General features: G+C 44.4%; 1 protein-coding gene across 5 annotated transcripts in view; it reads left to right on the top strand.

The window, feature by feature from the left end:
- AUTS2 (activator of transcription and developmental regulator AUTS2) overlaps positions 1–24,598 on the top strand; it is a 1,206,381-nt gene that overhangs the window by 1,008,665 nt on the left and 173,118 nt on the right. The gene's annotated exons all lie outside the window — the stretch shown is intronic.

The following is a 24,598-nucleotide window of genomic DNA, read 5'->3' as shown; positions in this document are numbered from 1 at the left end:
GGCCAAGCAAGACTTTCAGCTGCTAGTTCCTGTCTGATAAAAATCTAAATGGCTTAGAAATGATTAGGTAATCTCTGAAACTGGCACACTGAAACTGTTTCAGAGATACCAGGGCTCCCTCTCCCCTGCCGGGGTATTAACCCCGATTTGTGCTCTCTGTCGCTGTGTTTTCCACATTCTTCAAGAATGAAATGAGTGGGTCATTCGAGAGTGCTTTTGCAGTCTGGGGTTTCTGTGTCGAAAATCTTGTGATTGAGCTGTTAAGCTGTAAATGTTGGTAGCTGAAGGGGATAGACAAGCTTCACCGAAGTTATTCAGCTTCAAAGCAGAGTGAGTGTGTAGGTGTGCAATTTGTTTGGGAACTAATCTGTAATTATAAAGATGTTATTTTCTCTTTGGTGGTGTATTGTTTCCTTTACTATTATGTTCTCAAGAAATTGTTCCCCTTGTGGGAAGCAGTGAAATTGGAGAGAAATCCCTGCTCAGAGGATAATTTACTTGTATTTTTGGTGTAGGTTTCTGGGAATCCTTTTAACCCTACATTGGGATGTGTATGTTTATTTCCATAAGAAGCTCCAGCAGGTTTGGAAATCACTAGGTTTTGAATACACTGGTAGATAATTAGCACTTCAAGTAACAATATTTATGCCACTCTGTACCTTGACTACTTCTTCTTGCTTACACGAGGTCCAGATTTTCAACAGGATGATCAGGGACTACCTTCTCTAGAGAGCTTGCATATTGCAGGTGGGTTCAGGGAACATCATTATAGTTGCATTTCACTCCAGAAGAGACTGAGTGGCACGGAAGGGACATTGCATCTTGAATACTGGATGGGTTTTAAAGTTTGCAGAGCTTATTCATAAATCCCCTTGGTTAATGAGAAAAAAGCAAGTATGGAAGGACGTTTGCTGTATGTGTGCCTCCCAGTCTCAGCCCTTCCAGGTGCTTTGCAGGTCCCTAAGTACAGAGTGTCACTGTCCAGAATTTTAAGATCTTAGCTACCCTGGTTTTTCCCCTCTCCCCAGCCCTGTTTTGTCATTGCTACCATGAAAATTTAGCAAAAGTGTAGAAAGTTGTGTCCTTCCAGAACCACGGTGTCTCAGTGCAGGTTTACTGTATTGAGCGCCCACTCCTTTTCTGTTTGTATTCTGCCCAAGGCACAGCAGACATTCACTCCTTTTATTTCCCGTGAAATTGTACAACACGCAGAAGCTTGAAGATACAACATGGATGGAAATTTCAGCCTTGTAATGTTCAAGAATGACAGATTGCCGAGTTTCCTAACTTTTCCTAAGAGTTTATTAAAGATCACAACTTCATATTGCTCCTTTTTCCCTATGCATTTGCCATCCATCACATGCCTGACTGTGAGCTGTTACAATAGCTAGATGAGGTTTAAAAAAAGAGGGAGTAGGGGCTTAAGGATTGCTGTCCTCTCAGAAATGTTGCCCAAGGCTACGCTAAGGCTCAGCCTACCCCAAGATTCTCTTTCTGACAAGTGGGTGTTTGGTAGGATGGTGTGAAAGTTTCCTTCTATGATTCCCTTTTTTTCTTTTGGTAACCTGCTGAGAATATGAGTCTGTGACCTATGTATTTATCTGAAATCAGCCTAACAGTTAGGAAAACTGAGTTACAAGGTATGGGACTTCCAGTAAATTAGGAACAGATGTAGGTCAAAAACAGATTTCCAAACTCTTTATCAAATGATCCCACTTGGAAACAAGACACGAACTGGCCTAACTGATCTTAGAATGCAAGGTTTGTCTGAGGGCAAACATGCTGGAAAAGATGGCCACCACCCTGCCTCTACTTTTCTTTTCATCTTTCTTCCCACCCAGTCTTTGGTTCCCTGAATAGGCTGTGTAGTTGGGTATCAGTCAGCACTTGTCTGCTGGTTGCACAATGCAGATTACTCATTTCTGCCCAAGTAACTCCCTGAAGCCATACTGTAACAATAGAGCATATAAAAAAGAAACTCAAGTTGATCTTGGCCCCTGTCCAAGGGGATTAGCTAGGGAGCACCTGAAAGGCCTGTGTTGAACACACTCACCTGTAACCCAATTCCATGGCCTGGATCTCAAGGACAGGGTAATCTCAGTACTTTTTAATGACCTAGTAAATGTGGTATCTTTCTCCCTTTACACTCGACCTGATGGCTCATAGGGTCTCCCCATTATGGAGCCGGAGGAGTACTTTGAGGTCATCTAGGCCCTCATCACTCAAAGTGTGGACCATGGGACAGCAGCGTTGGCATCGTCAAGCAGCCTGTTAGAAATGCTGAACCTCAGATCCATCCCTGGATTTATAGAATCAGAATCTGCAACAAGTTCCCCAGATTTCTCATACGCATTATGACAAGTGGGATTCTCCCATGATCCAACTCTGAGATGGAGTTTAGCCAGTGGCGTATTTATTAACGGGTGCCCTTTGGATCAATACTTATGGGAAGGAGGAGGGAGGAAATAGGTAGGTAGAGCAAGAAGTCAAGCAGCAATACAGGCCCAGTGATAGTCATCACTAACAACACGGGAAGCTACAGAGCTAGATCGGCCTTCTAAATTGTCTCTGGTGGGCAGGGATGGCCAGACCTTTCAACTCACTGCAGACAGCACTCCCAGCAGTTGGCAGCAAGTCTGTCATTAGACAGGGATCTGGGGAGCTCATCACAGTGTCCACCACATGCGGTGAAGTTGGGAGAAGCTCTCTTCTGGGTCACTGGTTCTCAAAATGTAGCACCATACCAATGGGACCTTCAGCACCCAGGGGACTCCTTACAGATGCACATTCCTGAGCCCCACCCACAGCTACTAAATCAGAAACTAGGGTGGGGCCCAGCAACCTGTGTTTTAACACGTTCTCCAGGTGAGTGCTGCATGCCCACGTTTCAGAACAACTGCCCCAAGGCAGCCTTTTTTCTGTTTGTTTTGTTTTTTAATAACTGTTATTGAAATGATTCACAGTCCATATTAATAATAATAACATTTTAAAGTGTACAATTCAGTAATTTTGTTTTGTGAGTTTTCATTTTGTTTAGTTTTAGTTTTTGTTTTTTTGTCTGTTTGTTTTTGAGACAGAGTCTTGCTCTGTTGCCCAGGCTGGAGTGCAGTGGCTCCATCTTGGCTCACTGCAACCTCTATCTCCTGGGTTCAAGGGATTCTCTGGCCTCAGTCTCCCGAGTAGCTGGGACTACAGGCGCCCACCACCACTCCTGGCTAATTTTTATATTTTTAGTAGAGACGTGGTTTCACCATGTTGGCCAGGCTGGTCTGAAACTCCTGACCTCAAGTGATCCACCCACCTCAGCCTCCCAAAGTGCTGGGATTATAGGCATGGGCCACCACGCCTGGCCCAATTCAGTAATTTTTAATATATTTATAACCTGTTTAGTATATTTGCAACCCTCACCCTTACTTCCAGAACATTTTCATCATTATCCCCAAAAGAGATCCTACACCCATTAGCAATCACTCTCTACACCCCCTCCCGTAGTCTGGCAACCACTAATCTGCTTTCTGTCACTGAATATGCCTATTCTTGATACTTCATTTAACTGGAGTAATGCAGTATGTGGCTTTTGTGTCTTGTTTCTTTACGTTTTGAGAGTCAGCCAAGCCGTAACATGTATCAGTACTCCATTTCCTCTAAGGGACAAATCATATTCCGTTGTTTAGACGATACCATATTTTGTTTCTTTATTCATCAGTTGATAGACATGGGTTCTTTCTACTGCTTGGTTATTGTGAATAATGCTGCTGTGAACATTGGTGTACAAGTTTCTGTGTGGACGTATTTCTTCAGTTCTGTTGGGTCAATACCTAGGAGTTGCTGAGTCATATGTTAACTCTATGTTTTGCTTTGGGAACTCCCAGACAGAACAGTTCTGAGGAACTCCCAGACTGTTTTCCAAAGTGACTGCACCATTTTATGTTCTTACAAGCAGTGTAAGAGAGTTCCAGTTTCTCTATGTTCTCTCCAACACTTGTTAATATCTGTCCTTTTTATTATAGCCATTCTAGTGGATGTGAAGTGGTATCTCAGTATAGTTTTAGTTTGCATTTCCCTAATGACTAATGGTGTTGAACATGGTTTTCATTGGCTATTTGTACATCTGCTCTGGAGAAATGTCTATTCAGACCCTTCTTAGGGCAGCTTTTTTTGCTCCTTAAGGAATCCTTCAGCAAGTCAGCTTTGTGTCCAGTCCTGTGCAAGTGTTTTAGGATTTATGAAACAAAGCCTAGAACGTGTCCATTACCCACTGGAAAGTTCTAATCAGATATGAAACTATCTAAAAAGGGGAAAAGAGGACAGGAGAGCCCACTGTCAAGGGCTAGCATGAAGAGATTTACATTCTATTACAATTCGTGTTTCAGAAAGACACGGTGTGACTTGCTAGGATAGAATGGTGTGTGTCAGGGATGCAGACTGCTGGAGAAGACTGGGAATGTTGAAAGGAAGAGGAACAAGTAGAGAAGCAGGGATAGGAAGTTGTGGACAGACCTTCTAGTACTCTTTTATGGGTTGCGCACACCTGTAAGAGGGGGTCTCAGAAGCCCAAGATTTCTTTCAAGATCATGGCCTTTACCAGTCTCAGCAAGGTGAAGCAGTTCACCTGTTTCTTCACCTGGGCAAAAATGATCTGCCTGCACCATTTCTCAGAGTGTTTGTAAAGACTGATTATAATACTCTATAAACAAGTGCTTGAAGACTGTGATTTATTCTACATTACTGGTGAGAAAAAAGTTTGTATGTGTCCTTAAATAGTCTCCAATTCCCTATTAGCAGATCCTCGTGGTGGCAGTACCATGTCCCTCCCAACCCCCCAGGGCAGGTGCCTCTCTCAAGATACCTGAGACTACCAGGCACATCCTCAGGCCTCCCAGGCAGCTTCCCTTTATGGTTGCAACACACCTTGAAAATGAAATATTGGGGCAAAAGAATTTCAAAAGAGCAAAACCTTTGCCATCTTCTCACATAGCTAGGGCCTCTGTGCGTATGATAACAGGACAGCTACCTTACACTTGTGTCATGCCATCTAACTTACAAAGTGCTCTCTCAACCTTGCACAAGAGGAAACCAAAGCTCCAGGAAGTGACTTCACTAATGCCCCGGGTTGGACTGGAGCATGACCAGGACCTGACTCCTGGTCCATCGACACCTGACCCAGTGTCTTCATCTGGCAGTTTTACCTTGCAGGTTGCTAAGGATTAATGATAGGATGTTTTGATTCTTAGTCCGTAAGTGGATCCTCTCCCAGGAGGCTCCAAGTCTCCCGATGCCATGCACTCATGTTTGTTTGGTGTTGCAGCTGTGTTTCATTGTAGTAACATATTCCAAATGCTATGAGATCACCCTGAGTCTCATTGAAGAAAAGTGTTTCAAAAGTATGCAGAGAGGTCGAAGTATTAGGAAAGTTCTAGAATGTACTTCAATTCTCAGTTTCTTCCAGGAGCCCTTCTGTAACAGGCTGGGTCGTAATGAGAATATTTGGATCACTGTTTCTTGGAACACAGTCAACACAAAACTGTGGCAATGCAGAATTCAAAGAGTGGGTCAGGACATTTGTGTACTAAGTAGCCCTGTACACACTGGATAATGATTTCCTTTTGTCTGTTCACCCTGAGTTCTCTAGCATTTACCCTGTCCTGGGTAAGAATAGATCCTGAAAAGTCATGTATCATCAGGTTGATGTCCTTTGAGTCCTATTTTAAATTCACAAGTGGTATGTGCTGAGAAAAAGCAAATCCTCTGATAAAGCAAAGAACTGTGTTGTGAAACAAGTTATTCTATCCCTACTCACTCATTTCTTCTGTAAATCAGGATTTAGGTACTTTTTCCCTTAAAGCTAGTTATATCTACATAGAAGATTTCTGCATACTTCTCTTTTTTGTTTCTTTTGTTTTTGAAGAACAAAGTATATAAATGCTCTTTAGAGTCATAGACACAGATTGGAGGTGGCAGGATGAGCAAAATTGACATTTGGTCCCATTACCCCATTTTTCCTTTCTTTTCTTTTTTTCTTTTTTACCCTAAGCAGGAGAGAGGTGATCTGCAAGTTTCTCAGGATTTTTTGGGTAATAGTTTCACCATAAAAATGTCTTCACCCACATTCCTCCCAGTGTCAGTGTGCCAGGTATCCTGTCACCTTTGGTTGATGTCCTGATGGATTAAACTCTGGACAGAGCCACACACATCTTCTCCCACATTCCTCCCAGTGTCAGTGTGCCAGGTATCCTGTCACCTTTGGTTGATGTCCTGATGGATTAAACTCTGGACAGAGCCACACCTTTGAAGAGGCTTGTTGGCCAGATTAACACGCTGGGGAAAGTGCTTCAGTCTAGAACATTCCCTGTCGCTGGGGTCTGGCACCCTGGCCTCTGTGCTGTGCCCTCCTGCAGTCTGTGCTGTGCTCTCCCACTCCAGTGCTTAGAAATGCCAAGTCAACGATGTGGGGGCAGGTGCTGGAGAGAGGGTCAAAGTGCTGTCATTGTAAGAAAGTATTCATCAACCTCAAATAGTATCTTCCAGTAACAAACCATACAAGACCCTGGCCTCGAGGAGGAGCCTGCAAATGTTAGCTCTCCTGCCAGCCAAAGAAAATCAGAAAAAGAGCAACAGGGAAAATACTTTATTGTTAAGGAGATGATTTTGCCAATAATTTAAATTGCAGCTTTCTTCTCTTAATGAAGAAATATGCATTTCGTGATACCTAGCCTCCCCCAGTTCCTCTGAAGCAGAGATAATAATAACTGCTATTTATTGAGGACTAGCAGCCAGGTGCTTCAGCACTTCAGTGTTTTCTCCCACTCAGAAAATCAATGGGATTGGCATATAATGATGCCAAAGCTTGGCGAGGTGATTTTGTCTGGGTTTGAACCTGGGTCTCTCTAGCATAGTGCTTTAAAATGTGCCTAGCCCACAATAGGAACTCACCATGACCCGGTGCAAGGTGTGTTTTGTGGAACTCACCAAACCCCTCAGTGAATATTGGCTGCATGAAATAAATGGCTGAACTTCTTGGGGCAATTTCATTCTTTTTGATGGTCATTTCAGGTGACATTCCTCTCCACAGAATGATAATTATCACTTGCCTTTTTATATCTGCACAGATTAAAAGCTTTGGTGACTGTTGCTTGGTTCCATTTTGTGCTCTACTCCAGGCTGGTGATGGGCTGGGGTGGGCCGAGAGCAAAGTGTCAGTGCCCACAGCATGCTTGAGCTAGTGCTATCAGGCCTGGAGACTTAGAAGGTGGGCCTGACCTAGCTGCTCTTTTACTTGCTGTGATTGAGTAAAGCAGAAGTTCACCCTTGCTCTACAGCAACCATCACAGAGAGTCACACCAGCCAGATTTTCGTTCAGCATGCCCAATGACCAACATGCTGTTGAAAATGGATGTTTGAAAGGAATTGAAAGTAGAAATATTCACCTTACAGGACAGATAACACTTGCCCCTAGGCCCTACTTTAAGGATTTGGCTGTTCCCCAGTATAGAATTAGAGAATGTCAGAGCTTGAAGGGAATTAGAGAGCATCTAGCCCACCCCACTGTCCCTGCTCACCTCTGCCTCTGCTGACAGAGAAGCTGTGGACAAGGAAGGAGAACCGAACCACTCAGACCACCACAGTCCTTGGTGGCAGGCCTTACACTGGAAGCCAGAGCTCTGCCTTCCGGTACCTTCCACCACATGGCATCTAGCTGCAAGGGATGCTGGGAATTTAGGTTCTGTCCTCACAGTGGGGAAAGAGACTTAACCTAGGAGTTTCCCCAAATATGGGAAATCTGATATAAATGGGCTTGCTTAATAATTATTGCCATTCTTGCAGGATAAAATAAAAATCAGATTTCTTCACTGTGAGAATAGATTTTCCTGAGATGCTAAGGGAACTCCTGCTTTGTATGCTCCTAATCTTTTCTTGTGGTAATGTTTTAGGGCAGTTCCATTAAGCAGGCAAATGGTCATGATATCTTTTAAGGGTTCCTCCTGCTCTATGAGTCTTCATTTTCAACACATGTGAAGAATTCAGTATAACATTTTCAATTTTTCACTAAGGCTAAACTTATACACACTGACATATCCACTTTAAAGCATCATAAAACAGCATTTGCCCTCGCTCTGTGCTCAATTTTACTTTCCTTGGAAATGCTGAGAAGTCATTGCCTGTTCTTGGTTTTCGACATTGGCTAACCCCCTACTGCTAAATGAGATGAATTGAAATAATGGTCTGAAAACTGGAATGGTATGGCATTCATGTTCACAGGCTGACCAAGCCAGGAGGGACTGGAATTGATGTCTTCCAAGAAAAAGATGTCTAACAACACAACCATTTGGATCAACTCATATTTACTACCAGGTACTCCTGGTACTAAATACTATTAAGTAGCAGTTCATTTGTTTTTGTCTTTGTTTCTTTCTTTCTTTGTTTCTTTCTTTTTTCTTTCTTTCCTTCTTTCCTTCTTTCTCTCTCTCTCTCTCTCTCTCTCTCTCCCTCTTTTTTTTTTTTTTGTCTTCCTTTCTTTTTCTTTCTCTTGTATAAATAAAAAGCTCCCCCTGAAATCTACTTCTGTATCATATCTGGAACTTTTCGAGTAGGTAGTGGAAAATTAGTTTGTCTGACGTCATCTTTCCCATAAAAGGTGTTGAAGTCAAAATACAACATAGAGATGAATTTCTTAAGTAAACATTGTATTAGCGAATCACAGAATTGCAGTTTGAGGAATACACACAGACCAGGGTATGTTCAAAGAACAAAGAGAAGATTGGGAGTTTTATTAGAAAGAGAAATGTTATGTATTGTTTTGCAAGAAAGCTCATTGGCACTACAGAAGCTTTTGGGAGCTGGCAAGGTCTGATTGGTGAGTGAGGCTGTAGATAAAACTCTAGACAAGAAGTAAGACAACTCACAGCAGGTCATTTCAGCAGCTCTGTGTAAAACAACCTTAGGGTCATAGCAAGCCTTTTCAGCAGTTGGGCTTGCAGAAAATCCACTTTTTGGAGGTGGTGCTATAAGTCCTGAGTGCTTTGCCCCCCAGCACCTTGACTCTGATTTAGCTGAATATTTCAAGAATGACTCAATTAATCTAATCAACCTTCACAAACCCTTTTTGGGCACTGGGTAAGATTATCAGAGGAGATAATTACGCTACCTTCAGACCTTTAAAAGTGAGCCTCATCTAGATCTGATAGCTATGAGGAGTTCTACTTGAAGCCTGTGAGATTAACTAGACAGTTTAGGACTTAGGGGGGTCCCTAACACTCTAGTAATCTACGATTCTTGAAAGTTATATATATATATATATATATATTTATATTTGTAGCCCATCAATAATTACATTAATGACATACTTGTTTCTTGGTTTTGAAGCATCATTCATGCATTTAGTCAACAGCATTTACTGAGTGCCTTCTCTGTGCAGTCAATTTGTTAGGAGCCGGGGGTACAGTGGTGAAAAAAGTAAGACATGAAGCTTCATGAAGTTTATATTACAGTGCAGCATCCATAAGCTTTTCAAAATCTTCAGTTACTTTAATAGTCTTTCTTGGGGCCAGGCGTGGTGGCTCACGCCTGTAATCTCAGCACTTTGGGAGGCTAAGGCAGGCAGATAGCCTGAGGCCAGGAGTTTGAGACCAGCCTCACCAAAAGTGGTGAAAACTCATCTCTACTGACAATTCCAAAATCCGCCAGGGGTGGTGGTGCATGCCTGTAATCCCAGATACTCGGGAGGCTGAGGCAGGAGAATCACTTGAACCTGGGAGGTGGAGGTTGCGGTGAGCCGAGATTGTGCCACTGCACTCCAGCCTGGGTGACTATCAAGAGTCTGTCTCAAGAAAAAAAAAAAAATGTGGCCGGGCGTGGTGGCTCAAGCCTGTAATCCCAGCACTTTGGGAGGCCGAGAAGGGCGGATCACGAGGTCAGGAGATCGAGACCATCCTGGCTAACACGGTGATACCCCGTCTCTACTAAAAATATTTTTTAAAAATTAGCCAGGCTTGGTGGTGGGCGCCTGTAGTCCCAGCTACTCGGGAGGCTGAGGCAGGAGAATGGTGTGAACCCAGGGGGCGGAGCTTGCAGTGAGCTGAGATCGCGCCACTGCACTCCAGCCTGGGCGACAGCGAGACTCCGTCTCGAAAAAAAAAAAAAAAAAAAAAAACCTTTCATGGAGGACTTCTCATACACGTGCACACACACACAACACATTGAAAACTTTATTGTTTCTGTAGTAGTGGGGAGACAGCTAGGTGTGGAAACCTGTAGTAAGTCCTAGTGATAGCAAGCCCCAGTTCCCACCTGGGCAGAGTTACATTTATCCTGTGTAACTGACCAATTCGGAGTGATTTGGAGTGTTTCTCTTCTTGATGAGGCCCAGGGGCCCCTCTGCACTTGGCCTACTTCTGAAAGCAGGGAAATGCTGCTGTCAGTAATCCTCTGCTGGGGGGCGACGGTGGCACTGATTAGGATTACAGTTCCTTTAGTAGCTGCGTGGAGCTTGCCGTGTGTAAGAAAACCATAGAGTGTAGGTCGTGGAATCTTCAGTGCTGACAGGAATGCACCCTTTCTAAAATAAGTATGTCTCTCAGTGTTGGGATATATGATCAGTTGAAGCCTCTGGGCAGAATCCATTGATGGAAAGCCTATATTTCAAAAACGAACCTAGTGAAGGTGTATGATATGGAGGATATGGTACAGAGAAGAAGAAAGCAGTGAGGTCTCAGGTGTTGGAAAAGTCAAGTCTAGACAAGAAGCAAGACAACTCACGATTCAGATGAGATGCAAGAGTCTGGGGAACTTTGGGAGATTAAAGCATAGAGATGGTGGATGCTGGGTGATTTCTACCTATGAGCACGATTACCAGACGTCCTTGGTAGTGTGCAATGCCCATGCCATTTCCTTCAGGCATGCTGCAGTTCAGCGTGCAAGATACTGCCACACAATTGAGATGCAGATGAATTCGGCACATGTTCATGTTGATGTTTCCCGTGTGATTAAGCTTTTTTTTTTTTAAAAAAGAACAATTTCCTTCAACAGATATTTATATTTAGGAAGAAAGAATATTTAAAGAAAAGCTGTTATGCATTATAAAAGTAAAATTGTAGGTCATCTACTATCTGCATTTACTTAAAGTTAAAAGTTAATCACTTCCAGCAAGGAACTGCACATGTGAAATGTTGGTGGTCAATGTGTTACATTAAGAAACTTAAAACCCTTATTTCTACAAATAGTTATATGATACGACTCTTCCTGAAAACTGGATTTGGAACATTGGCACCCTAAGCACAGCACAAGCATACCAAGATGCTTATGTGACTGGACCTTTGCCAGCTCTGGGCATTTGCTCTTTTGTTAGTCTTTGACATTTATTTTATTTTATTTTTAGAGATAGGGTCTCATTCTGTTGCCCAGGATGGAGAGCAATGGCACAGTCATAGTTCATTACAGCCTCAACCTCCCAGGCTCAAGAGATCCTCCTACCTCAGCCTCCCAAGTAGCTGAGACTACAGGCATGCACACCACCACAGCCAGCTAATTTTTTATTTTTTGTAGAGATAGGGTCTCACTGTGTTGCCCAGCCTGGCCTCAAACTCCTGGGCTCAAGCATTCCTCCCACTTTGGCCTCCCAAAGTGCTGGGATTACAGGTTTGAGCCACTGCATCCAGCCCAGTCTTTGACGGTTTGACAGACAAAAAACTGGCATCCTGTGGTTTTGTCCAGGAGGTTCTTAAATGCCGCTGCCCATAGTGTAGAAGTGACTATTTGAGACTAAAACGCTTTTTCTAGGGGAACAGTTTATTTGCTAATTTCTTATTGGGATAACTTTTTTAGAGCAGCCTGCCCCCATCGTCAGAAAATTAAAGGTATTCGCGATGAACCACCCTGATGAAAGGAAGAAGTGCTTAGAGCTTCCCTGTCCCACATTCCGTGTGGGTTTGGGAACCTCTGGCATGGGTCCCAGTGATGATATCGGACAGTCCCCTGGTGCGCTCAGTGGGAAAGTAGATATGGCAGAGAATGTTAGCTGACTTCTAATGTCCATTTTCCCCATCTTCCTTATTAATAGAACCACTGATTTTTTAATTCGGCAACTGGCCCAGTTAAATGCAATAAAGACTACATGACCTAGCCACTATTGCAGCAAGGTGCCGTCTTTTCACCAAGTTCTGGCCAAAGGGTATTTTAAAAATTTAAATGCATTCATTTATTTATTTTAATTGACCTATAAAAATGGCATATATTTATTGTGTACAACATGATGTTCTGAAATGTGCATACATTGTAGGATGATGAAATTGAGCTAATTAAATTGAGCTAATTAACATATGTGTTACCTTACATACTTATTTTTTATGGTGAGAACTCTTAAAATCTCTTCTTCCAGTGATTTATAAGAATACAGTGTTATTACCTATAGTCACCATGTTGTACAATGGATCTCCTAAACACATTCTTTCTGCCTAGCTGAAATTTTGCATCCTTTGACCAACACCTCCCTAACCCCCTCTGCCCAGCCCCTGGTAACCACTATTCAACTTTTTGCTTCTATGAGCTCAACTTTTTTAGATTCTACATATAAATGAGATCATGTAGTATTTGTCTTTTTGTGCCTGGCTTATTTCACTTGGTATAATGTCCTCCAAGTTCATCCATGTTGTCCCAGAGAACAGGATTGTCTTTTGTTTGTTTGTTTGTTTTGAGATGGAGTCTTGCTCTGTCGCCCAGGCTGGAGTGCAGTGGCGTGATCTCGGCTCACTGCAAGCTCTGTCTCCCGGGTTCATGCTATTCTCCTGCCTCAGCCTCCTGAGTAACTGGGACTACAGGCACCTGCCACCACATCCGGCTAATTTTTTTTTTTTTTTTTTTTTTTTTAAGTAGAGATGGAGTTTCACCGTGTTAGCCAGGATGGTCTCAATCTCCTGACTTCATGATCCACCCGTCTCGGCCTCCCAAAGTGCTGGGACTACAGGCGTGAGCCAACTCGCCCAGCCAGGATTGTCTTCTTTTTTAAGACCGAATAGGATCCATTGCGTGTATGTCTTTACCACATTTTCTTTATCTATTCGTCTGTCAGCTGACACTTAAGTGAATTCCTTGTCTTGGCTAATATAAATAATGCTACAGTGAATATGAGAGTACAGGTATCTCTTCAACATATCAACATATTGATCTTATTTCCTTTGGATACATATCCTAAAGTGGGATTGCTGGATCATATGGAAGTTCTGTTTTTAATTTTTTTGTTTGTTTTTGTTGTTGGGATTCTTATTATTATTATTATTATTATTTTTGAGACAGAATCTCACTCTGTCACTTACTTAAGTTGGAGTGCAGTGGTGCAATCTTGGCTCACTGCAACCTCCGCCTCCTGGGTTAAAGTGATTCTCTTGCCTTAGCCTCTGAGTAGCTAGGATTACAGGCATGTGCCACCATGCCCAGCTAATTTTTGTATTTTAAGTAGAGACAGGGTTTTGCCATGTTGGCCGGGCTGGTCTCGAACTCCTGGCCTCAAGTGATCCAGCTGCCTTGACCTCTCAAAGTTCTGGGATTATAAGCATGAACCACCACACCCAGCCCATATTTTTAATGTTTTGAGGAACCTCCATGTTGTTTTCCATAATGGCTGTGCCAAGTCACATTCCCACCAACAACATGCAAGGTTTCTTTTTCTCCACATTCTCACCAAAACTTAGCGCTCATCTTTTTTTTTTTTTTTTTTCTGACAGAGTCTCACTGTGTTACCCAGGCTAGAAGGCAGGGGTGTGGTCATGGCTCACTGCAGCCTCAACCGGCTGTCCTCCCACTTCACCCTCCCAAGTAGCTGGGACGACCACAGGTGCATGCCACTACACCTGGCTAATTTTTAATTTTTATATAGATACTGGGTCTCACTATGTTGCGCAGGTTGGTCTCTCATCTTTTTGATAATAACCGTCCTAACAGGTATGAGGTGATATTCATTGTAGTTTTAATTTGAATTTCCCTGATTATTAGTGCTGCTGAGCAGTTTTTAAATATATCTGTTGGCCATTTGTAGGTCTTCTTTTGAAAAATGGCTATTCAGGTCATTTGTCCATTTTTATGTTTGCATGATTTTCTTGCTGTAGAGTTGTTTGAATAACTAATCTATTTTGGATATTAACCCCTTATCAGACAGGATTTGCAAATATTTTCAGCCATTTCATAAGTTCTCTTCACTCTGTTGATTGTTTCGTTTGCCTTGCAGAAGATTTTTTAGTTTGATGCAATCCTATTTGTCTATTTTTGCCTTTAGGACCATATACGAAACATCTTTGTGAATGTCATGGGGTATTTCCCCTATGTTTCCTTCCAGGAGTTTTACAGCTTCATGTGTTGTATTATGTGTAAGTCCTTAATCCATTTTGAGTTGATTCTTTCACATGGTATGAGATAAGGGTCTCATTTCATTCCTCTGCACATAGGTATGCAGTTTTCCCAATACTATTTATTGAGGAGACTGTCCCTTTCCCATTAGCCAGTGGGTATTAATGAAAGAATGAAGTGTTACTTGTAGAGTGTACCCTTGAAGAGTCAAGGGCATGCCCCCTTCACCCTTGCTCCTTCTGCAGTCTAGAATGTGGACATAATGGTTGGGGCTACAGTTATCATCTTGCACCATAATGTAGCTTTGGGAATGGAAGGCAGTAAGGCAGAAACAGCAACATATCTAGAGAAACCCTATGTCTCTGACATTACAGAGTACCATCCCAGCCCTAGGCTGCCTGCGGTGGGCCTTTGATGTGAGAAAGAGAACTCTTGCTTGAGCCACTGTTATTTTATGTTGTCTGTCACTTGTAGCCAAACGTAATCCTAACTAATCCAGTGGGGAAATGGCTCTAAAAGGAGCTATCGTTCACCTTCCTAAATTTCTAACATTTGGAAGCCGCTTCTTACAGCAAGTCTTTTTGTTACAATTACGCAGTCACAATGGATAACTATCTGACCTTTCCTGTGGACTGTGGAAAGGTATGAAGCACAGAGGAATGAAAATCTCACACTCACTCACTGGAATGTGCTCATACTCACATTTACCAAATGCCACTTACAGCCTTGTGCATAATAAAATAAAGTAATTACTAATTAGTCCATCACGTGGGCATCCAAACCATACTTGAATAGTGACTTCAGTGATGTGCTGAGAGTCATACTCATTAGAGTCGTCATATTTTCTACAAAGGGGGCCTGAGAAATGGGCTTACTTGTGCCAGGCGCAGTGGCTCGTGCCTATAATCCCAGCACTTTGGGAGGCCGAGGTGGGTGGATCACCTGAGGTCAGGAGTTTGAGAACAGCCTGGCCAACATAGCGAAACCCCATCTCCAATAAAAATACAAAACTCTGCCAGGCATGGTGGTATGTGCCTGTAATCCCAGCTGCTTGGGAGGCTGAGGCAGGAGAATCACTTGTATCTGGGAGGCAGAGGTTGCAGTGAGCTGAGATCCTGCCACTGTACTCCAGCCTGGGTGACAGAGTGAGACTCCTTCTTAAAAAAAAAAAAAAAAAGAAAAGAAAAAAAAAAAAAAGGACCGGGCGCGGTGGCTCAAGCCTGTAATCCTAGCACTTTGGGAGGCCGAGACGGGCGGATCACGAGGTCAGGAGATCGAGACCATCCTGGCTAACACGGTGAAACCCCATCTCTACTAAAAAAATACAAAAAACTAGCCAGGCGAGGTGGCGGGCGCCTGTAGTCCCAGCTACTCGGGAGGCTGAGGCAGGAGAATGGCGTGAACCCGGGAGGCAGAGCTTGCAGTGAGCTGAGATCCGGCCACTGCACTCCAGCCTGGGCAACAGAGCGAGACTCCGTCTCAAAAAAAAAAAAAAAAAAAGAAAGAAGGAAATGGGCTTACTTGAAGCATTTCTCTAAATATACACATAATAAATTGGAAACCCTCTGGAGTATGGATAATGTATGCACAAATGCGTGCATTGGTTGTTATACTCCAAGTAGCAGAAAATGTCTGCTCCTGACTTTAACACGGGAACAAATGACCCCAGGTTATTAGCTACTAATAGGTTTTTGTACTTTTAGGGAAAGGAGAAAAGTGCTATAGACTTCTTTGTTCTACAAAGAATACGTAATTTTGCGTATTCTGTGTTTGAACCATCTCAGCATCAGAATTGACGGTTTAATAGTTGCAGTTGTTTAATACTTTTTTTTTAGTTAATGCAAAATATTGGAAGTCATCTCCAGGCTTCTAGCTTATAGGGAGTCCCTGTAGAGATAGCACGTCACTGCATCTGCCATCGTGAGCTGTGGTTACGCAAACCTCTGGTCCAGGAAGAGGCAGAGTCAACCTTTTTTCCCAGCAGAACGCGATTCTAGACATAGAGATCAGCTCTCCTAATAGTCTTAGAATCAGGGTATTTTACCACTGGATGTGAACCCTGGAGATGATCTAGTAGTGTCCTTCAAGTTGAGGAAACTGAGGTCCAGTAAGTCCAACAAGACCTACCCAAGGTCACACTGGCCTGGGTGGCGCAGGGCTGGAACCCAGACCTCATCGTTCTTGTCATACAGCATGACCTTCCATTTCAAGGAGACTAACAAATACCAAGTTTGGCAATGTATCCACCCTCCCTTTTATTTGAGAGGTTACAAAGCAAACAAAATGAGATCATGTAATAAGCAGTTCTGTCCTAAGTGGGTTAGGATTTATTTCTTCTACTTTTTTTTTTTTTTTTAATCAGAAGGTATATCCCCAAGAACAGGAACTAAAGGAACAGATTGCTTAGACCCTTATGACTCTGCCCTGGTGGTGGATCATTAATGGTGTAGAAAATGAGGGTAGTGCTGGGCGGGCAGTCCAGGGTGGGGTGCATGCCTCTTTAAGAGATTTATGTGGAGGTCTGAGCTAGGGAGACAGCGCGGTGGTACATCATCATGCAGGCGACATCAGAGACTTTCTTCTTCGCTTGGGTGCATTATCATAAAAAGTGATTTAGACTGGAGCTGATTGATGCAAATGGCCCTATGTTCTTTCCTATCATTAGCGGCCTCTTTCAGTGGCCAGAGGCAGTGATTAAAGCTGTCATTTGGAGCTGCTCATTAAAGACAAGCCCCAGAATAGCAAGAGGAAAAAAGGTTGGAGAGGCATATATATACATATATGTGTGTGTGTGTGTGTGTGTGTGTGTATTTTTTGCCTGAAAAGTGCATCGTTCCTTTCTAGATTGAGCCACTGAAATCAAGGCTGTAGAGACATTTCCACTGAGAATATAGAATGCTGCTTTGCAAGTAATATTAGATTTTCGGAGTGTCATAGTAGATTCTGATGACAGCTTGCCTACATATTATGAAAGGAGATGAGGAGGGTATTGTGTTAGGTGTGTTTTGTTAGGGATTGACCCTGGTGAGAACTCATTAAGTCTCCCTCCTCCCAGGCTGGGGACTTCAGAGGCAGGCCACGGGAGAGCAGAGGGGAGGGTTGCTGAGGGTGGATGGCCTCAGTAAGTCCCATTGTGACAGTGTTGACCCCAGGGATGGACAGAAGAAGGACAGCAGGGAGGAGACTCCTTGCTGAGCCCAATGGATATAGATGCCTGGATGTCACTCAGAGAGAGGGGTTGGTGAGAGGAGGCTCCTAAATAGGAGAGGAATGGAACAAAGCAAGATTCATAGATGCGGGAAGAGAAATTAATCAGAATATGATCCCTGGCTCCATAGAGTCTTCCAGACAGGGCGACATGACTGGTTAATCACCCTTGTGGTCAAACTGGGCTTCAGTGTGCACCTGCCCACGGTTTCATAAACACGTCTTCACATCCACTTACGCACTGATTTTTAGTTTAGTGTCCCAGTAGTACCTAAAAGTGACAAAAATCCTAGGCTCCAAATGAATTACAGCACGCCCCAAATGAAGGCTAGGGTAGTTGTGGGTGGCGGCTAAACAGGGAGCCAGGGCTGTGAAGCCAGGGAGGAAGCCATCTTTGTTTCTTGGAATAAACCAGTTTGAAGTCAGAGACGAGACTGGCTGGATTATCCTGCATATCCTCACTGGCCAGTTGATGTTTTACTGCCAAAATCCCACCAAACTTTTATATAAGCTAGTCTACAGCTGTCCTCAGAAATTCCTCTGAGAAAGGAAAAAAATAAGAAATTATCAATTTAATTTCTCAGTCTAATGAACTGGTCTTATACATAAAAATTTAAATTACATATTTTTATGAAAGTGGGGACCAACATCAGTTATGCAACCACCACTGTCTCCATGACAACGCCTTGGATGTGGCAGCTCATGTGACTTCACAGTCACAGGCCCTTGAAATGAAGCAAAGGAAAGTTTTAGTTTCTCTTCTGTAATTTATTGGACTCTAGGGACTCTCTAAGTGGAGGTGTAGGGGTTTCTTTTTGCTGTGGACAGTAAATAGTGAGAAAGTGATGAAATTATTCCTTCCTGCGGCAGGGATTGGAACATGCTGCAGAGAGTGCTTCCTTGTCAGCCTCGGAGCCAGTTGACGGCTTCAGAGGCGTGGCTTTTGTCCTCCTCTCTGCTGCACCCCCACCCCCACACTGGCCTTCTTAGCCTGGGTCTGGCGCATCAGGGCCTATTAGTACTGATGCTGGGCTGTGATGTTCCTCTCCTCAGGGAGCACGGCAGCAGAACTGAACAAAGTCACTGGTAATCTGTGCTTACAGCCTCCCCCCTGGGGAGAAAGCCCAGCCAGCTGGCACTCTCACGCTGAGCACATTCACTTCCCCTGGCTGGTCGGCAGCCTGGCAGGGGCCCAGAGGCTGGCCGGCTGCAGGGCTAACCTGCACCAGCACCCCAGGCAGCCCAGCTCGGGATCACACACGCATTGTTCTCTGCCTTCCAGACTGGACACTGGCTGAACTCACAGCTTGGACGGTGCGGCTCATCTGCTTATGCCTTCCCAGGGTGGCTCTGTAGAAATAAAAATTATGGATGCTGGATGAAGAACAATTGGCTGGCTACATTGAGGTTAATACAGGACCATTTCCCTCCTTGTCTTTTTCTCTTCCCAGGCTCTAGGTCAGTGACATCAGGAAGATTTATCATGAGTTCAGTCTTCTGTAGTTGGAAAGAAGATGGCACATCTGCCTTGGGTGATGGGGTGGAAGAGTGGGTGGCAGGGATGAGGGTGGAGCAGGAAACAGGAGGAGTCCTGGATGTGTGTGTACTTGTCAGAAATACCTGCAGGGAAAAAAGAAGTGACTGGTCTTTGGATCCTTGCTCGGGCATACATACCTTCCAGCACACGCATTGCTAGATACAACTTCTGTCAAAGTAAGACTTCCCTCCATTGAACCAGAATCTTGCATAATGGGACCAGAGGCTTGAGAGGCCCCTCTAGGGAAACAATGTGTTTAGTCACTGCTCTGCTCACAAGGTGCAGGAAAAGTCTAGATTTTTCTCAGTTGACTTTCAGGCTTAGGGGAATAAAAAACCTCTAGAAGATTTATGGCTTGTTTGTTTGTTTGTTTGAAGAAAAGCATTTATTCTCTCTAGGAGCCATCACACACCAACATGTATGTGTCCCTTAGTTGGTGTAGGTAGAGGTCAACTGTACTGCTTTCACCAGGTATACAGGTGTCCTAAAAAGAGTTTGGGGACAGTGCAAAAAGGCATTGTGTTCTGTTCTTTTTTTTTTTTTTTGTCTTGCTCTGTCGCCCAGGATGGAGTGCCATGGTGCAATCTTGGCTCACTGCAACCTTCACCTCCTAGGTTCAAGCGATTCTCCACCTCAGCCTCCCGAGTAACTGGGATTACAGGTGCCAGCCACCTCACCCAGCTCATTTTGGTATTTTTCATAGAGATAGGGTTTTGCTATGTTGCCCAGGCTGGTCTCGAACTCCAGACCTCAAGTGATCCGCCCACCTTGGCCTTCCAAATTGTTGAGATTACAGGCGTGAGCCAGCCCACTCAGCCCAGAAACTTTTCTTTTAGCAGAGATAAAGGAGGGATTTCTCCAGAAAGACAGCAAAAAAGGGCACAAATGAATTAGCTTCCGTACATCTTCTTCAAATTTTCCCTCTTCCGTTAGTGAGTTCACTGAGAAGTGGAGGGAACAAGAGGAAGAATCATTGCTAACATGAAGCCAGTGCTAGGCCTTATGCTAAAACTCTTATACAGGGGTCTTATTTCCTCCTGACAATGCAGTTGGGAAGCATCTTCACCAGCCCCGTGCGGCAGGTGAAGCCCCTGGCTCAGAGCCTCTCAGCATCTAATAGCTACCATGTGGAGGCTGCAGGATCTAAGCCCAAGCACCGACCTAAAGACCCCATGCCCTTCTCTCTGGCTGAGTGCTGAGGTACCATTTGGCTTTAACAGCTGACAGGGCTGATGCAGCTGCCCGATGACACCATGTGCCCTGCTGTGTACTGCACTTGCCATTTTGCATTTATAGTGGGATTATCTGATGCTCCAAGCTCCACAAGGGCAAGGTCTTAGTTTTTACATACTGTTGAGTCCCCAGTGCCTGACACTGTGCTCTGCACATCATATGTGCTCAATACATACTTGGCAAATGAAAAAGAGAATGAATGAGTGGTCAGGGTTAAAAATCACGTATCTTTAAAGTAAGTCAATGTGCTTTGCAAACCCAAAGAAATTCTTCTCAAAATAGGGTGTAAAATCGTTTTTTTCTTTTTTTTTTTTTTTTTTTGATTGGAGAAACTTGAGCATGTTTTTAGGCCAAGCAGTAGGAATTATTAGAGAGGGAATGATGGCACTATTGATGGAACACGGTCCCAGAGGAGATCTGAAGAGACAAGGTTAAGAGCAGAGAAGAATTTTCATTAGCAGAAACAGGGCACTTCATCCTTAGAGACCAGAGGTGAAGAGAAAAAAAGGATCTGGTAGTCATAGGCTATGTATCGCTTAGGAGTGCTTTCAGCTGCAAGTAATAGCTTGACTAGCAGCATCTGAAACAATGAAGGATTTATTTTTTTCACGTGATGGAAAGACAGCTACAGCTGGGTGACCACTGCATTGGTTCGGTGGCTCAGTGGTGTAAGGGCCATTGTCTTCAAGATTTTCTTGGCCTTTCCCTGATGAGATGCACCTTCTAGCATCACATCTGCATTCAAGTAAAAGTCCTTGCTATCCTTGCAGACACTGACTTCACATGCTGCCTCCTCTGCTGGTTGAGGAAATGGTCAGGACTAAATGACCACTGGTCCCTCCTTCAGGTATGACAATGGAGTCCAAGGGGCAGTGGGATCTGACCTGCAGCGAGCTTATTTCTCCTATGATGAATACAAGAAGTTTATGGCCAGGCTCGGTAGCTCACGCCTGTAATCCCAGCACTTTGGGAGGCCGAGGTGGGCAGATCACAAGGTCAGGAGATCGAGACCATCCTGGCTAACATGGTGAAATCCAGTCTCTACTAAAAATACAAAAAATTAGCCAGGCATGGTGGTGGACACCTGTAGTCCCAGCTACTCAGGAGGCTGAGGCAGGAGAATGGCGTGAACGCGGAGGGCGGAGCTTGCAGTGAGCTGAGATCACGCCATTGCACTCCAGCCTGGGCGACAGAGCGAGACACTGTCTCAGGAAAAAAAAAAAAAAAAAAAAAAGTTTGTGAGGGATTCCTAAGAAAGTGACCGAGGGAGAGGAGGAAGGGGAGAGTTGGGGAACTGAAATGCTTCACCTATAAGTTACTAGAACTTTGTTAACTTTGGGGAACTCATGGTTTCGTGAAATCTACTTTTGCTGAAATTTATGTCCATTTCTTTGCCTCCTTCTCTCTGCACACGGCCTCTATTCAGAAATGTAACCATTTACACACAACAGAAAGAATTTTCCTCAAGATCGCTACTTTTGCCCAGTATTTCTGATTGTCTTTCTGCTTCAAATCTCCAGAAAATGTATTCCCTTTAACAACTTAACTTGGAGAAGGAGGAAAGAAACCTAAGCAGATACGACTCCACCTAAGTTTTATGAGGAACCTTCAAAGGAAGCTCTGAGAAAAACGAGTCTGTGTCTTTTTCTCCTTCTTAGACCAGGCTTTTGACATCTAACAGTGTGCACATTTACCAATTAACAGTTACGTTCTTACTGGTTGAGAGAACAAGGCATTAACACATCTGGTGTCTGCTGTGGCTGGTCCCAGGAGACCTGTAGAGAGGCCAGGTGGTTGCTGTGGGCTTTTGCTACCTCTTTGGACAGTCACTGCCTGTATGAGACGAGGAGGCCGGACCCTCTCAGCTCCTGACATCCTCTCTCACCTCCTGTGATCCAGTCACCCTGTGGGCAAACCAAAGCAGCCCTGGCCCCTCTCCAGCAGTGTCTCCCTGGAGGGCTCGGCCTCTTGGGTTTTACTTAGCTCTCAGTTTATGCCTTCATTCTCCTCTGACCCTCATTAACCAACAGGAAAAACTAATTCTAGAAAGGACTCCATTTTCCCCATATTGTATATTTCATATCCGCAGAGCACGCTGTGCCCTATTAAGAATTAAACTGCGAGCACTAACCTCATCTCATTTGTGCCAGGGGTCTTGTTCACAACCTGCTTCCCCAGCAAAGCAGGGCCATGGGTTAGGACCCCCCCACCCCATACACACACATGCTTGGTGGAGTGGTTCCCATCTCTTTTTAATGCCTTTGGCAGGGGACAGAGAGGGAGAGGGAGAGAGAGAGAAGGAAAGACAGGGAGAGAGAGCAAGAGAAAAAAAGAAAAACACAAAAGAAGAACAAGAGGGAAAGAAAAGCTCTCGAACAGCAGCCCTGCGTTTTGTTAGAACATTGGCACTGCATTTATCAGGATTACTGGAGGGAGAGCAGGGTTTGATCCTCTTCTCCACTGGGAGAGGGAAAAGCTTTATTGTACCTTTTTTAACATCTCACAGTTAGATCAGAACAATACACTGTGTGTGTACACACACACCATACGTATGTGCCGAAGGATGGTATTCTACTTGGGACACACCCTGTTTTCAAAGCATGGCTGAATTTTTCATAAAGGCCAGATACAGAAAGCCACCAGGCTCTCCCTGGGTCTCCCTTCTCAGCAGACCTTCCCCCACTCCCCACCCCCTTGCCTGACTTGGATCAGCAGGATTCACTCCTGTCAAACAAATTAGAGCATCTATGAAATGGGGCTATCGACATGTGTGACTTGATCTGTTTTAATAGGGGCCCGGTGGGAGTTTCCTCCCTGCCCCACTGAGCTTTGTATTCTTCACGGAAAGGCAGACGGGGCGCGGGAGGATGCTGTGGACTTTAACCCTTTGCTGCCAGCAGGTTGCCTGCCTCCTGCGTGCAGCCGCTTCCTTTTTGTGCCTGGCCATTGTCTGGGGAGTGCGTGCGGCCTGCCATGCTCTTCATGCTTGTTATCTCACAGGAGACAAGCTCACCCCGGGAGAGGAAGAGAGAGCTGCGTTCTGAAGCAGATCTTTTTGATTCCCTTTCTTCCCTCTTCCCTCTAAAATAATTAGAAGTGCTGGTCAAGGTATTAAAAAAAAAAAAAAAAAAAAAACAGCCAAAGGGGAGAAAATATATTGTATATTGTGTAACCCTGGCATTTTGTTTTTGAAGAGGTGTTGTCCGGGCTGCCATTTGACCCTTATGTAATAATTAGCATTTGAGCAGTGGCAGCCAGGAAGTAGGTGAGGGAGGACTGCCTGTTTGGAGGAAGGATCCGACCCCTTTCAAGTAGAAGAGAAGAGGGAATTGGCCTCTGTCAGCATTTCAGATGCACCCCCATGCTATCAGTCTCCCTGCCCCTCTGTTCCTGACTCAGTTGCTAATGACACAGTCTCCTGGCGCCTGCCTCTGCCCATGGCTCACCCCCATACCCATTCACAGGTCAGGTACTTGAGTCCCAGCCTCAGAGCTGGAAGGCTGGACAGCAGCTAAGACAAGAGGCAGAGGCCTTGTGCACAGTCCTGCTGCCAAGAAGTGCTTAGCACCCTGCCAGCCTCCCTGTACCGCTCTGCAGGGGTGCAGATTCCCACAGAACCCATGGCCTTACCTGCACCTCTCCCTTAGCCTGGGAGTGCTACAGGCAGAAGTCAGGACCCGCCTTCTTCTCTTGCTCTTCTTTACTCCTTAGCACATAGTGTTGCTGTACCTCAATTTATAAAACAGACACCCTCCTGAAAAACTGCATGTAAATGCAATTTTTTGACAGGTGGAATTTTGTAGCTCATAGATTTACATTGTTTAGAGTCAGTCGAAATGAAGCTGAAAACACAATCATATTCCCTGTGCTTACTGGTGTAGGAACCTGAGCACACAGCTCCTTTCATAAAGTGAGAAATTCTCGACCGGAGCATGTAGCCACACCCTGATTTACCCGTTCAAGGAGTCCCATGCTGAAGGGCACACCTTATGGGCATCAGTGTGCAGTAGGCGCTCAGTCACGCCACGCGCATCACTGAGATGTGGAAGGAAAGGAGTTGGTCGGGCCCTTTGCTCTCCTGTGCCGGCGGCGGGCCAAGCCCAGGGTTTGGGTTGTAAAACCACAGGCCTGACTGCTTCTCCTTGAATTGTCCTGAACCTTGACCCTCAGTGCCCTCAGGTCATTGTGCTGTTTGGATTGGTGATTTCATTAGGATTTCTCACCCTTTTCATTTATTTCATTCAGGCCCGAGGCAGAACTTCTGGGAGCTACTTGATCATCTGTCTT

This window comes from Chlorocebus sabaeus, chromosome 28 (assembly GCF_047675955.1).
Source record: "Chlorocebus sabaeus isolate Y175 chromosome 28, mChlSab1.0.hap1, whole genome shotgun sequence".
In the NCBI taxonomy this organism is placed as follows: Eukaryota; Metazoa; Chordata; class Mammalia; order Primates; family Cercopithecidae; genus Chlorocebus; species Chlorocebus sabaeus.
The sequence above is the reverse complement of the archived record's forward strand: the minus strand, read 5'-3'. Positions and strand labels throughout refer to the sequence as shown.